Source organism: Cynocephalus volans, chromosome X (genome assembly GCF_027409185.1).
Source record: "Cynocephalus volans isolate mCynVol1 chromosome X, mCynVol1.pri, whole genome shotgun sequence".
In the NCBI taxonomy this organism is placed as follows: domain Eukaryota; kingdom Metazoa; phylum Chordata; class Mammalia; order Dermoptera; family Cynocephalidae; genus Cynocephalus; species Cynocephalus volans.
In genome coordinates, this window is record NC_084478.1 from 113654837 (window position 1) to 113670945 (window position 16109).

The 16109-nt window shown below is 42.7% G+C and overlaps 1 pseudogene; it reads left to right on the forward strand.

Moving 5' to 3' along the window:
* Window positions 1-7982: 7982 nt before the first annotated feature.
* LOC134366850 (transcription elongation factor A protein-like 3) lies at window positions 7983-9614 on the forward strand (annotated as a pseudogene).
* The last annotated feature ends 6495 nt before the right edge of the window (window positions 9615-16109 follow it).

Below are 16109 nucleotides of genomic sequence, written 5' to 3' on the forward strand. Positions count from 1 at the left end.
TAAGGGTGCTTCCTGTCTGAAACCACTGTAATCTATGTTCAGAACTTAATGTTTACTAGTCCACCTAGATTACACAAAAGCCAAGCTACAGAACTTTATGAGGGCTAGTTTATTTTCAGTTTACTTACTCTTAAGGTAAAAAACATTTGAAGTTACCAGCATAATATGAATGATGATGTGTTAGGAAACTCCCCTCTCCTTTTGATGGGCTTTGGACTTTGATTTTTGTTAATATAGTTCCTTGAATGTGCTATAAGTTTGGCACAGGCTTATTCTTTAACCACGGATGCCCTCAAGAAAAATATAGTTCTAAATCCTATGATTACCTCTCTGAATTTTTTTTGGTGGGGGGGGCAGGGCAGCTGGTTGGTATGGGGATCCAAACCTTTGACCTTGGTGTTATCATCACCATACTGTAACAAGTAGGCTAACCAGCCAGCCCTGCTTGGGTTCTCTTATAGTGTAGCCTCGTAATTCCTCACAATTGTATTAAGTTTGGAGACTTTCTGAAGTTTGAAGTGTTTTAGTTCTTTTCAATGGGTGGGGTCCTTAGAGTCATCTAGTTCATCACTACCAGAAGCATTAGCGTATATGTATAAAATTGCAAATAGGATTAAACTGTCCATATTGTCTTGACAGTTGATGGTTTAGTTAACATATATTGGACATAATTCTATGTCAGACACGTAGAACCATATTTTCTTATTGGCAGTAAACCACTCCATAGTATCTACTCCCCTATTAGTGCGCATTTAGATTGTTGTCATCAGCTATATTTGAACAACTATGCAGGAGGACGCAAAGATGAATATGGCACAGTAACATCTTTAGGGAGATTGCTGGCTGTTGGGGGATATAGAGATGAAAAGAGCCAATTACAAAACCAAATAATAAGTGTTAACAAAGGGGAGGTAAGGGTGCTAAGAGAGAACAGAGATGATCTAGATCTGTGGGTTCAGGAATGGCTCTTTCAGAATATGATTAACTTCTTTTTATAACAAAAGCTCATTAAACGGAATGGAAGTTAATTAAACCTCTGTTCCAATCTTTGTGCATGAAGAAAGCAGGTTCAGCTGTGAGCTAACTAGAAAACAGCTTTTTCTCAGACTCTGAGATTGCCGACTATATTAGTCCGTTTTGTGTTGCTTATAGAAAAAAATACTTGGAACTGAGTGATTTATAAAGAAAAGAGGTTTATTTGGCTTACGATTCTGGGGCAGCTGCATCTGGCAAGGGCCTCAGGCTGCTTCTACTCATGGAGGAAAGTGGCAGGTAGCTGGCAGGTACAAGTAGATCACATGGCGAGAGGAAGCAAGAGAGAGAGAGAGAGAGGAGGTGCCAGAGTCCTATAAACAACCAGCTCTCCTGCGAATTAACAGAGCGAGATCTCACTCAGGTCCCCCTCCCCCAGAGAGAGCATTAATCCATTCATGAGGGATCCGTCCCCATGACTCAATTAGTCTCCACCACTGCCACATTGGGGATCAGGTTTCCACATGAGTTATGGAGGGGACAACACATCCAAACTACATCACTGACCAAATCACCATATTTCAGCATAGGGATTATTCGAGCAGGATAAGATCACATTTGATCTCCCACATCTAATCATCTTCCTGATGAGCTAACACTCCCTCTCTCAACACACATAAACACACACACATGCAGGAAAAGGAAAACGTACAAGGCAACCGTTGTTAAGGGCCACATGAGGGGTGCAGACCCTATATGCAGCAGCGACAGGGGAGGGAAAGATCACTTCCAGCTGGGGTAGCTTCAGAACCTGGGTGATGAGGGCCAGGCCTCTAAGAATGAGCAGGCCCCATATCTAGGAGGAAGAAGAGGGCAGTTGGCAGGAAGAAAATGGTATATAAGGACAATAAAAGAGAAGAATAAGGCATACCTGGGGCACAATAAGTGACGGCAGAGAAGAAGCACATGATTAGGTTGGGAACGTGTCCTGGAGCTCAATTCTGATGGATGCATAATATCAGGATGAGGAGTATAGTTACTCTGAGTGGTGGGGTTGTCATCCAGGGTCTCCGAGCAGGAGAACGACAAGTTGAAAGCAGAGAAGCGTGACATTTAGTTTGATGGTAATATGCAAGATTTATTGGAAGGTAAGAGGGCAGGGCTGGAAGCAGGAAAACTAGAGAAGGGGATATTCTGAGTTCACATATGAGATGATCAGGTCTTAAGGTAGTGACAATATTCAAGAGATACAATAAATCAAGAAGGGGGTTTGCTGGCTGTGGGAGAAGGAGAAATCAAACAAGTGTGACTTCAAGTTGCGGTGACCAGACCATTTAATAAAGACTGGCCAGGGTAATTAATGTAAAGCCAGGACCTGTAGTCAAACAGCTAGGTTTTTCTCTCCATACCTCCTTCTAGGTCCTGCCTATCCTCTGAGGAATAGGTCAAGGTTTTTTCCCTTCCTGGAAGCTTTCTCTGTTTATTTCAAACCAACCTAGCCATTGCCTTCTCTGAGCTTCTATTGCCCCAACAGTCCATCCTGTTCTTTAGCCCTTTCTCCAAATGTCCTTAATGTGTAGGGGTTTTCTGCCTGCCCAGAGAGCATATCTTCCACCAAGGTAGTGCTCTTTTCTGAGACCTAGCCCTTTCTATTAGAGAACACAGGGAAGTGCTAGTCATCTGTAGGCCCCAATAAATAACTATTGACTCATCAAGGAACAAAGGGAAAGAAGTTGAGTGGAGAAAATGGGAGATAAATATATGGAAACGGTCCTCATTCTAAGACCTGAGTTGGTTCCCAGCTGTGTAACCTTGCTTCCTGAATGCACAAAGATTGGAATAGAGGTGTTATTAACTTTTATTCTGTTTAATGGACTTTTGTTATGAAAAGAAGTTAATCATATTCTGAAAGAGCCATTCCTGAACCCACACATCTAGAACTTCTCTGTTCTCTCTTTGTACCTTATCTCCCCTTTGTTAACACTGACTATTTGGTTTTTGTAATTGGCTCTTTTCATCTCCATATCCCCTAACAGCCTGTAATCCATGTATATACATACATATGTATGTGTATACATATGTGTATACAGACACACACATATACACATATATCCCACTGTCGTACATAGAACAGCTGTCACCATGTGGGGCACATGGCAGGCACTCAGTAATGGTGAGGTTCCCAGAGGTCTCCAGAAGACAAATACTTTTTCCTTGTGGTTGGCCTTTGTGTCTGCCCCACCCTGACATACACCAGTAGATATACATGAAATCATTATGGCTGTGTTTTCTTGAGTGCCCAAGGTGTGAAGATCTATCATTCCTTCAGTGTGTTTCAAAGATGAAGTCAGCACACTGGGAGTGACTTACCTAAGGACACACAATAACGATAATTCTGTCTCTGGGGACTCAGAAAGGTCTCTTGACTCTAGTATTCTGTTCAGACAGAATTGACATCCACAGTTCCTTCTGTTTCTGTGTCTCATATACATGTGCTCTCAGATGTTTATCTAGAAGATAAAATAATGGGGCAGAAGACCAACTGATGGTGCAGTGTGTTTTTTTTTCCTACCTCGTAATCTTTTCAGCACCACACTCTCCCGAGTGAGCTACAGGCCGGCCCCTCCTACCTCGTAATCTTTTGATCTGCTGTCACTGAAGCTTATATATAGTATATATAGTCGTTCCTCTTGTAAAAGTTGTCAGAATCAAAAAGGAGTTGCTTGTATTTAAACAAAACAAAAAGCCCTTACAAATAGACCTGGGGAAGGCCATGAAGGGAAGGTTCTCATGAACAAATGCCTGGTAACAAAGATTATCACAAAGGACTCTGCAAAACCACAACCTTGCACAGAAACCATTGCAACCTTAACAAAAAAATACTTCTGCAAGGACATCTGCCCAGCAACTGTCTGTCTAACCTCGGACTGGCATCACCTTCTTGTTCTTATAGCCGAGGATAATTATCCTAAACAATTACGTAATCCTCCATCACTTTTCCTTTAAAACTCTTTGTCTTCCTTTACCTCACTGAATATGCACATAGTTTATCATGGCATGTGTATTCCCATTGCCATGTTCTATTCCCTAATAAACTCCATATATTTGGCCTCAGTTTCTTTTATAGATCAGCTTTTCTATTACATTTCCAAATGATGCCTCTGATAGCTATACAAATTTTTATTGCAAAATTATGTCTTTTACAAGAGGTTGAGGTGAGGTTGGAAGGAACTATTTGCTGAAGGCCTACTATATGCTGGAGGCTTTACAAAGCCATTTTTACTTGGAATTTATGATACTCCTATAATGCAGGTAATGCTATTCCCTTTTTCTAGAAGAGGAACTAAGGCTCACAGAGTTTTAGGAACTTCTCCAAGTTCACAAAACTAGTAAGTGGCAAAACTGCTATTTTAGCTGTTGATCTCCACAGGAAATGATGGGGCTGGTTGTTATGGTGTATGTTATATGATGACCATGTGATGTTATGCACATAAAGGAACTCAACAATACCTATTGATGAGGATGATAATAAAGATAAAATATCTTTTCTTGGGTTTAGAGGCCTGGTTTACGAAATTCACATGAATTTAGTTAGAGCAAAAAGTCAATGTACTGAATAGGCCGGCTTTTAGGCACTAGGTTAAAATGCTACTTTATTCATATATTAAAAGTTCATTAAAACCTAGGTGTGTAGAAGAGCACATTTTTTCTTTGGCTATATTTCTATTTTTGGACCAGCGCCATACTGTTTTGATTATTTATTAATAGAAACTCTCGCATGTTCAAAACAAACAAACAAACAAAAAAAAAAAAACTAGAACCCCTTTAACATTACTCTTACTAATTTCTTGCCTGTCCTTATCCATTTGATTTTTCCAAGGGACCTTTAAAAAAAATTCACTGAACTTCCAAGTTGGAGGTAGGGGATAGAGAGAATTCACAGATTTGCAAGACTGAATCATTCCATCCAGGAACACGGCCTCCTAATTGTCTAAATATCCAACAATCACATTTCCTGTTCATTATCTCAAAATTCAAAATTCACTTTAGATCTTCAATAATTGCTAAAAGTTGGTTTGAAAATAATCAGGCTAAGGACCAAGGCTCTTTTTAACCTGGCTTGTAGAATGGTTTCTGCACTAGATAATTTGCCAGTGACCTAACTACTTCAAGGGCTGTAATGAAGACGAAACAGGAAAAGGCAGTGAGATGATATGATATATGGTGGTTTGGGAAAAATGAATCTATTAGGAGAAAGCAAGACTTGAGGTAGCAAAACCAGACCTGCAACCATATGTCAGGAAAGGGGAGTTGATTGCCTAAAAGAAGGTAGCAAGAGTGGAAATGGGAGAAAAGTGGAAGGATACAGAAATATTTAGAAGAGAAGGTCAAGACTACTTGATTTCATGGGAGGAAGAGAGAATCACAGATGATTCCCAGATTTCTTGCTTGGGCAACTGTGTGAATTCTCAGGCCATCTATTAAGACAGGAAACATAAAGGGGGGGGGGAGTTTTGTGTGTGAAGAAGGGAGAGGAAGCATGGTGAAATCACGTGGGGACATATTCCATTTGAGGTTCTTCAGGGACATCCAAATGGATATGTTTAATAGTTGATTAAAATGGATCTGAATCAAGTTGATGCTAAAGTTCACATGGAGAAATAAACATGCAGGGACATATAAGAAAAAACAAAAAACTAAGAAAAATTACTGGGGTGGGGGATGGGAGACTAGCTCTACCAGATATATGAACTTATTATAAATCCTCTATAATTTTAAACTGGTGTATGAATACAAAATGGACCAATGAAATAGAATAGAAAACTCAGTAAGTTTCCCAAGTACATATACAAATTAAGTATATAATAAAGGTGGCATCTCAAATCACTGGGGCAAAGATGGACATTTTGAAAAATGATGTGGAGGCTGGCCAGTTAGCTGGTTAAATAGCGTGGTGCTGATAACACCAAGGTCCCGGGTTTAATCCCTGTACTGGCTAGTGCCAAAACAAAAACAAAACAAAACAAAAAAAAATGATGCTGGAACAACTGAGAAGCCAATTGGAAAAAAAAAAAAAAGATCTATACTTCACACTACACATGTATATAAACTGTAAATACTAACAAAGAACACCATATGAGTACCAAAAGAAAACGAGTGAATTCTTCTTCAGCCTCAAGTAGGAAAAGATTTCTTAACTATAAATCAAAATCTAGAGGCAATAAAAGTTTGATAAATTTGACTACATTTTTTAATGCATGTCAGAAACACAGCAAAAACAAGGCCAAAAACCAAACTGACAAACTGGAAAAACATATTTGCAACATATACAACAGATAAAGGCCTAATAAAGTTAATGTATAAAGAATACTTGAAGGCCGACCCCGTGGCGCACTTGGGAGAGTGCGGCGCTGGGAGCGCAGCAGTGCTCCCGCCGCGGGTTCGGATCCTATATAGGGATGGCCGGTTCGCTCGCTGGCTGAGCGCGGTGCAGCCGGTCACAAAAAGACAAAAAAAAAAAAAAGAAAAAAAGAATACTTGAAAAGTGAGGGAAGAAGGAACAACAAACCATTAGAAAAATGTGGAAAAGACATGAACAAACAATTCACAAAAATAAATTGTCCTTAAACATAGAGAGGCAAAATAAAATACCATTGAGATACTACTTCTCTACTATCATATTAGTGAAAATTTAAAAGTATGTCATTTGTTATGTTGGAAAGGGTAAGGCGAAACAAAACACTTTCTTATATTGCTGGTGGAAAAGCAAAACACGGTCTGGGATTCAGGGGAGAGAATACCCAGGAGATGTATATGTGGGAGTTATGGGTGTTTAGAGGGAAGTGAACGAAATCACCCAGGAAGAGAGAACATGTGAACTAAGGAGAGAAGAGGCCTAGGACAGAACCCAGGAGAACACCAACACTCAAGGGGGCAGCACAGCTTCCCGACAGGCACCACCACCCGGGGACTGGAGTCGGGCAGATCCGATCGTGAAAACGGGCTGTAAGTTTCAGGAGCTGAGCGCTCTTGGCAAAGGCGGGTACCCTCTCTGATCAGTTGTCACACCTGGCGATAACAGGCATCTAAGAGGGATGTGGTGCGAGGATACGGTGAGATGCGCCAGGTCAAGCCCTGAAGCCGGGAAGTCTCCCTTCTCCTCCTCCTCTTTTTGGTGACGCCTCCTCCCTTTGTTACACTCCCTTCCCCCCAACGATCCCCAGCTTTCGGATCCGTCGGGAAGTGGGAGTTAGGCGGGAGGGGAGGGAGGTAGCCCAGCTCCTGTGATGCGGTGTTCGCATGATTGGCGAGAGAAGGAAGTTGCTGAAATCAGTTTGGGTACAAGAACCTTGAGATCTTTCAGAGACATTCAGGCACTGATGTCCAATAGACAGTTCGAAAAGAGGATCTGAGATTCGGGAGAAGGGAATACCCTGGAGATGTAGATATAGGAGTCCTTGGTGTTCAGAGGGAAGTGAACAAAATCACCCAGGGAGACAGAACATGTGAAGTGAGGAGAGAGGAGGCCCAGGACAGAACCCAGGAAAACACCAACACTAAAGGTGGCAGCGCAATTTCCTAGCAGGCACCACCACCTGGGCAGGTTCTGGAGTCGGGCAGACCCGGTCTTGAAAACAGGCTGTAAGGTTCAAAGAGCTGAGCGCTCTTGGCAAAGTCGGGTACCCTCTGATCAGCTTCACACCTGGCGATACTGGGATCTGAGCGATGCTGTGGTAGGTGAGACGCGCCAGGTGAAGAACGTGAAGTCAGAGCCTCCCCCTCCTCTTCTTGGTTACATTCCCATCCCCGCCTTTGCTGCACTCCCCTCTCCCCCACGCCCCCAGCCCGCAGCTTCCCATTCCCTTGGGGATGGGGGATGAGGTGGGTCAGGCGGGGGGGGGGCCGGGCAAGCTCGGGTGACGCGGCGCTCACGTGACCCTCTGGGAGCCAACGTGGGCACCAGCCCCCGCGCCCGCCCTGTGGTCCAGTCCCTGCGCCCGCTCGGAACCTGCTCAGTGAGCTGACAGGGCGGCGGGCTAGCGGCGTGCGGGCTTCTGCGAGCTCGAAGAGGCGCAGGCCTGTCCCGGATCCCCGCAGGTCAGTGTGAAGCCTAGCGCTGCCGGCGGACCTGGTGCAGGGGTGGAGGTGGGTGGCCGTAGGATCCGGGAGCACCGGGGAGGGGGCGAGGAAGGGATCGGGGAGCTTGGTGAGGAGGGGACGCAGAGCCGAGCGAGAGGGGGAGAAGCGGGTGGGGGCGGAGAGAGAGGAAGGACCCCCAGGCGCCGGCCCGCCTTTTCCTACCCCCTCTCCTGAGCCCTCCGTCCATTTTAGAGCAGAAAATTGGGGATGGGGGCGCAGTGCGACAGTGAAACGTAGACATTCTGGAAATAGTCCCCCTCTCACACTCGGCGCCTATGAAGTAATAGTGGCCTCCGCGAAAACGGGATGGGGATGGGGCAGGTTGCCTCGGGAGCGGGGGACACAGAGACACAAACGTAGTTTGGAAAGCATCGTGGTCTGGTGCCCAAGGCCTGAGAACAAATGGCGGCTGGGGTGCGGGGGAGGTAGGGGAGGAAACAGTCGGGTGAGGACGGTGAGGAGGGCCCGGATCAGGAAAGGGACCCGAGTCCGCGTGAGGCCATGAGCGCGCAGCCCCCGCCCCTGCCTCCCGTCTGTCTGCAGGTCTGCGTGGCTGTTGTCCCCAGCACTCTGTGACGCCTGACAAGGAGGCGCAACCTGTCCAGAGTCTCTGCAGGTCAGTGAAAGGGTGGGAGGCGTGGACAGGGACCTAGAGGGTTGAGAGTGTGGAGGCACGGCCTGGGCAGAATTGGGGGCCCCACTGCCTGTCCCCTCCCCCCCTACAATGCACACACACCTTGCTCGCTGCCGAAGGAGTGCAGAGGATGTGGCAGGGTTGGCTCACGTGTGCGGGAGGATTGGTGGGGTAAGTAAGGGGTGGGCAGGTAAGGGGACCCCTCAAAAGGGGCGAGGTGCAAGTCCTGTCTGCACCTGCATTCCACCCCACACCTGCAGGCTCCCATGTCTCCTCTTTGTCTCCTCTTCCCTTCACCCACCCCAGGCCAGGAAAAGCACGGGAAACCTCACCATGGAGAAACCCTACAATGAAAATGAAGGAAAACTTGAAAACGAGGGAAAACCAGAAGATGAAGTAGAGCCTGAAGATGAAGGAAAGTCAGATGAGGAAGAAAAGCCAGACGAGGCGGGAAAGCTAGAGGATGAGGGACAGCCAGGTGATGAGGGACAGCCGGGAGATGAAGGAAAGCACGAAAAGCAGGGAAAGTGCGAAGATGAGGGCAAGTCACAGGGCGAGGGCAAGCCAGAATCCCAGGCAAAGCCAGAGAGCGAGCCGCGGGCAGCCGAAAAGCGCCCGGCTGAGGATTACGTGCCCCGGAAAGCAAAAAGAAAAACGGACAGGGGGACGGACGATTCCCCCAAGGACTCTCGGGAGGACTTACAGGAAAGGCATTTGGTCAGTGAGGAGATGATGAGAGAATGTGGAGATATGTCAAGGGCTCAGGAAGAGCTAAGGAAAAAACAGAAAATGGGCGGTTTTCACTGGATGCAAAGAGATGTCCAGGATCCATTCGCTCCAAGGGGCCAACGGGGTGTCCGGGGAGTGAGGGGCGGAGGGAGGGGCCAAAGGGGCTTACACGATATCCCATACCTTTAATGCCTTTGGCCTTCAATTCTGACTTCTCTGATGAGGATATTGCTGGCCCTGCTTTCCCTGGTAGATATTTGCCAGGCCCTGTGCTTTAACCTTAAGCTGTTACTTTGCTTTAGGTGTCACTCTCGTTACCAGCAGCCTTTTGATTCAACTATAGCTTTCCTGTCTTTTAGTAGAAGATTTTCACCCATGTGCATGGAAGAGATGTACATTGTCAAATAACAATAAAAAGTTGGCTGAACCGCATATATAGTATTAGCCCATTTTTATAAAAATGTAAATGTTTGTGTAATGCATTTGTGCACAGACAACTCTGAAAGTGTGTACACTGAGAAGTAACCAATGGTTATTCCTGCATGGTGCCAGGAATAGGTCTCGCCTGCTCTCAGAAGTGTGTCTGACCACCCAATGGCTTGGCACCTCCATTGCCATTTCTCTGCTAGTGTGCCCATCCCCATATCTTCCCCAGGTGGATCTTCTTCCATTCTTTGGCTCTCCAGTGTGTGATTCTTTTTCTTTTCTTTGCTCACTCATACCCACTTTTTTCTAAAGGATATGGATTACATTTGTCATAATAATTTTTAAAAAACTAAAACCAGAAAATACATAATAAGCAATGGAACTGTTCAGGGAGCTTATGAGAGCAATGAAGACACTTAAAATTTCTGTTGTCAAAATGTAAGATGACAGGTAAAATTCACATTAACTCTGGGACTCATAGCTAGAGGAATCAATCTGGCAGTTATAACAGATCCATTGCCTTAAGTGTTAGTCTCGTCATCTGTGAAATGGGCATACTAGTTGTCTCACAGGACTGCCCAGTGGATCAGATGAGGTACTGAATATGTGATTTGTGTTGAGCTGGCTCCCTTGCAGTAGCAGAACCGTGGACCCTGTCAGACACTAAGGGAATGGCTGAAGGTATGTCTTATCTGTGTCAAAGAACAACTCCAAGCAGCTGAGAAGAGGGTGCCACCCTTCTCTGGATACTACCATATCTCCTGGGCACTCCTATTCTGCTGTGGCCTGTATCTGTACTCTGCTGACAGCCAGTGATATAATGGAGTCCTCATGGTGACAAAGCCCCTCTGATTCCCTACAGTCACCAAAGGGCCAAAACCCCTATTTGATATTTGACCCCTTATAGGAGTATGAATAAAGCCCCTCTTCCAACTGCAGGTGGTACTGCCCCACGGCTGTTTGGGCCTCACTATATTACACAGTTCTTAGCAAAGTAGTTATTAACATTTTCAGTTCGTTTTATATTTCCTTATAGGTTGGCAGTTTAGCTCACTTGCTTAAAGCACCATGTTATAACACCAAGGTCAAGGGTTGGGATTCCCTTACCAGCCAGCCGCCAAAAAAAAAAAAAAAAAAACCCACAAAAAACAAACTAAAAAAGCCCCACTTACACTTGCTTATAGTATCCTTTCTTTTCTTAGGGCTCAAGACATTTTGGGTCCACTGAGGGCTGGGTCCTGAAACTAATCTATTGATCAGACAATGCATTGTGATTTGAACTGAACACCCCACCCCAGTACCCCAGGGAAACCGCATCTAAATTTTCAAAGCTTTCCTTTTTTATCAGGGGTGTGGGGGGTGTGGGAGGATGGGGGGGAGGTGACTGGCTGGTACAGAGAACAGAACTCTTAACCTTGGTGTTACAAGGCTGCACTCTAACCATCTCAGCTAACCGACTGGTCCTAAATTTTCATAGCCTTCTAAGTGTGAGTTTTCTCTAAAAAGTCTCCTGGTTGGCCTGCTATACAAAATCAAGGGACTTGTCCACACATGATCACAAAGGGTACACAACTGAGTTTCGGGCTGAGAAACAGCCCTTCCTACCCCAAACCAATTTCAATTGAAAAAGGTAATATAGTGCTCTTAAAATACTGAAAAGTCTCAATGTTAGGCATTTTTATTTAACCCAACAGTATGTTGTTCTCTTATCAAAACAAAGACTTTTTCATATTCATCCTGATGTCTCTTGCACTGTACTTGACAAATATACTTAACAATTACTTAATAACGATTGAGTCAGGAGCCCTGAGTTTTGGCCCAGTGGATCCTTGAGCAAGTAATTTCACTAGTAGAATATATACCTTATTTTCAAAAATAAATAAGGGATAAGTGATTGCTCCTAAATTCAGCTCATGTATAAGAATTATTTTTTAAACGTTTTAAAAGACCACCTGGGAAGCTTGTTGTAAAGACCGCCTAGGAAGCTTGTTGAAAATGTAGCATCCTGGGCCGGCCCATGGCTCACTCGGGAGAGTGTGGTGCTGATAACACCAAGGCCCCGGGTTCGAATCCTGATAGGGATGGCCGGTTTGCTCACTGGCTGAGCGTGGAGCTGACAACACCGAGTCAAGGGTTAAGATCCCCTTACCAGTCATCTTTAAAAAAAAAAAGAAAGAAAATGTAGCATCCTGGTCTCCACCACAGACCCAGATTTTCTAGGAATATGGCCCTAGAATCTGTAATTTCCACAAACTCCCCAGGTGATTCTGATGTACACTTAATTTTATACATTGTATGATCTCAATGATTGAGACAACTATAAAACATGAGAAAAATTAAGACAAATAAAATAGATATGCTATTTGTGGATTAGAAGACTTAATAACAAAAATATGGTATTTCTTTCTAAAATGGATCTATAAATTCAATGCTGCCCCAATCAAAATCCCAGCAATCTGAGATTCTAAAAATTATATGGGAAAGCAAAGGACATAGGTTAGTCAAAACCATTTTGAAAATGAAGAACAAAGTTGGAGGATCCACAATACCTGATTTCAAAACTAATTATAATGCTACAGTATTCAAGACTGTAGTATTAGCACAAAGACAGACATATAGATCAATGAAACAAAATAAATGGTCCAGAAATAAGCTCACACATATATCATCAATCCATTTTTTAAAAAGGTCTTAAAGTAATTCTGTAGAGAAAGGATAGACTTTTCTACAAACGGTGGTGAAACAATTGGGCATCCATATGCAAAAAAAGTACCCTTACCTTACACCATATACAAAACATGAATTCAAAATGGTTCATAGGTAAAAAATGTAAAACCTAAAACATAAAACTACTTTTTAAACATAGGGAAAAAATTTATAGAATAGTTTGAAGTTGCAGAGTAAAATATTATTGCTTATTGATTTTGTAATGGTCTAAAAGACTTCTGAAATTATTTTTCTGCCACTATCTACTTGGTAAGTTTCAGAGATCTCTCCTACTAATAAATGGAAAAAAACAAATACTAATGACAAGACATTTAAATGCAGACAATAAAATTTAACATATTTTTATAAAAATAAGGTGAAAAAGGGTAATCTTGGGCCATGCAAAAATTTCATAAAAGGACATAAAAAGTATTAATCATAATAATATATTGAACCACATTAATGTTAAAATGTGTTGTTTTTTTTTTTTAAAGATGACCGGTAAGGGGATCTTAACCCTTGACTTGGCACTGTCAGCACCACGCTCACCCAGTGAGCTAGCCTGCCATCCCTACATGGGATCCGAACCTGGGGCCTTGGTGTTATCAGCACCACACTCTCCCGAGTGAGCCACGAGCCGGCCCTAATGTTAAAATGTTTTTAATCTTCTCTTCAAAAGCCAGTGTTAAGAAAATGAAAAGATAAGCTTCCACCTGGAAGATATTTGACAAAGTACCTGTCTCCAGAATATATGAACTCTTACAACTCAATAATAAGACAAATAGCACAATTTAAAAATAGGCAAAAGATTTGAAGTCACTTTACCAAAGAAGAGATGCAGATGGAAAATGAGCACATGAAAAGATGCTTAACATCATTAATTATGGAGGAAATGAAAATGAATACCACAATAGGAAACCACTTCACACCGACTGGAATTGCTAAACTTAAACAAACAAAAATCTCTCATCCTAAAAAGATGTGGAGTAACTGGAACTTTTATTTCTGGTGGGAATGCAAAATGGGATGGACACTCTGGAAAAGTTTATCAGCATACACTTTACCATATGACACAGCAATCCCACTTCTAGGTATTCATCCAAGAGAAATTAAAATGTTAATAGCTTTATTCATAATAGCCCCCAATAAGAAACAATTCAAATGTCCCTGAAAGGGTGAATTAATGAAAAAGAAAAAAAAACTGTGATACATCCATATAATGGAATGCAAAATGAATTAATAAACTACTAGTACATGTAAAAACATGAATGACTTAAATTCATTAGGCTAACTGAAAGTAGCCAGACAAAAAAGGCTGCACTCTAGTATGATCTCATTTATAGGACATTCTGAAAAAAAAGCCTAGCTATAGGGACAGAAATTGGATTGGTTCTCAAGTGTAATTTTAGATGTTGTTCCTAACTGTAGAAACTTACAGCCTTATCCTCTGCCTCCCCTAGCCCAAACCCCATCCCAAGACTACTCAATACCCTTTAATTCATTCCCTTTCTGCTGAAATTAGCTAGAGTGGCTTGCAACTAAGTATCATAATACACATAGCAACAAGTGTTCTTCTTGACTGAACACCATTTAATGCCTTGCATTCCTTCAGACAAATATTATACAAATTTATCAGAAATTGATTCAAAGTTCTCTCTTTGTGCTCAGCTCACAAAATGGTTGAGCCAGCCTGTGTCCTCATTATTTCTTAATCTTTGTTCTGTAATTTTATTTTTGATAATATTCATGTTTACTGACTGTTCTTCAAGGTTGTGGCATCCTGATTGTTACTCATTGGGCTGAAATCCTGATGGTAAAGAGTCAGCATTGTTCTGAGCTTGGTTCTCCCTTCCTGTATAAAAGCTTGGTTATCTCCAGTACTTTTTCAAGGATGAACATGCCCACCTAATTCCAGAGAAGAAAGGCTTAGGGCCCAGGACTCGGGAGAGAGACAGCCTTCTGATAATCAGTTTTTCTACACTCTTAGGAAAATATTATTTGTCAGTGGGGGCTACTATGAAGGGGTAGTGTGAGAAAGATCAGGCTCATCCTCTTTGTACTGTTCAGGTACTAACTAGCTCACAGAAGGTATCCAAATGGCCTCAAAGAAACAGAGCCACAGAACTCCCTCATATTGGATGCTCTGACTACAGTTCTGCCTGTTTTTACCCATTGGGAGGGTCTTGAGATCTAAAGGCTACCAGGCCACATTCCCCTCTAAATAGTCCATATCTATTTATTCAGATAGCGAGTAAACCCACTCAGGGCATCCACTGCAGAGGAAATTCTCAATAATTGGGAAGAAAAAAATGACCATCTCTGTAGATATCATTCAACCTACCTCCCCATCCCCTGCTGCTGCTATCTCAGTGTTTGTTCAATGGGCCCATGTATAAAGTGGCGATAAAAACAGGAATAGAGCTATAGAAGAGCTCAAGAATATTGAATTCCCTTACCAACCTTATCTGACTACTGTCATAGCTGAGTAATGAAACTGCCAACAGCAGAGGCCAATGCTGATTCCCTAATATGGTACCATTTCCAAAGGGAAGGTTGGTTACATCACTTTGTACCCTATAAATACATGCAATTGTAGATTAATTTTTTAAAATTATGAGAACTAATATGCAAGTGCAACAATTTGGCAAGATAAAATATCAATATACAAAAGTCAATTGTATTCCTTTACACTAGAAATTAACAATCTGAAATAGAGCCGGCCCGTGGCTCACTTGGGAGAGTGTGGTGCTGATAACACCAAGTCAACGGTTAAGATCCCCTTACCAGTCATCTTTTTTAAAAAAACAAAAACAAAAAAAACCCCAAAAAACCTGAAATAAACTTGAGGCAATGTTTCCATTTACAATGACATCAAAAAGAAAAACATACTTAGGAATAAACATAACAAAAGAAATGCCAGACTTGTAAAAATGAAAACTACAAAATGTCATTGAAAGAAATTAAAGAAGACTGAAATAAATGGAAATGAATCCCATGTTCATTAATTGAATGACTTAATATTGTTTAGACGGCAATATTCCCTATTGTTCTACAGGTTTAATGCAATACCTATCAAAATCCCACCTGGCTTTGCAGAAAATGACAAGGTGATCCTAAATTCAAGAGACCCAGGAGAGACAAAGCAATGTCAAAAAAGAACAACAGTGGAGTTCTTGCACTTTCCAATTTCAAAATGTACTACAAAGCAACAGCAATTAGACAGTGTGATACTGCCATAAGGACAGATATACAGATCCACTGAATAGAATTGAGAATCCAGAAGTAAACCCTCACATTTATGCTCGATCAATTTTCAACAAGTCTGCCAAGACAACTGAAAGGGACAAGGGGTGTTTTTTTTTTTTTTTTTGTCTTTTTCGTGACCAGCACTCAGCCAGTGAGTGCACTGGCCATTCCTATATGGGATCCGAACCTGCGGCCGGGAGCGTTGCAGCGCTCCCAGCGCAGCACTCTACCAAGTGCACCACGAGCTCGGCCCAAC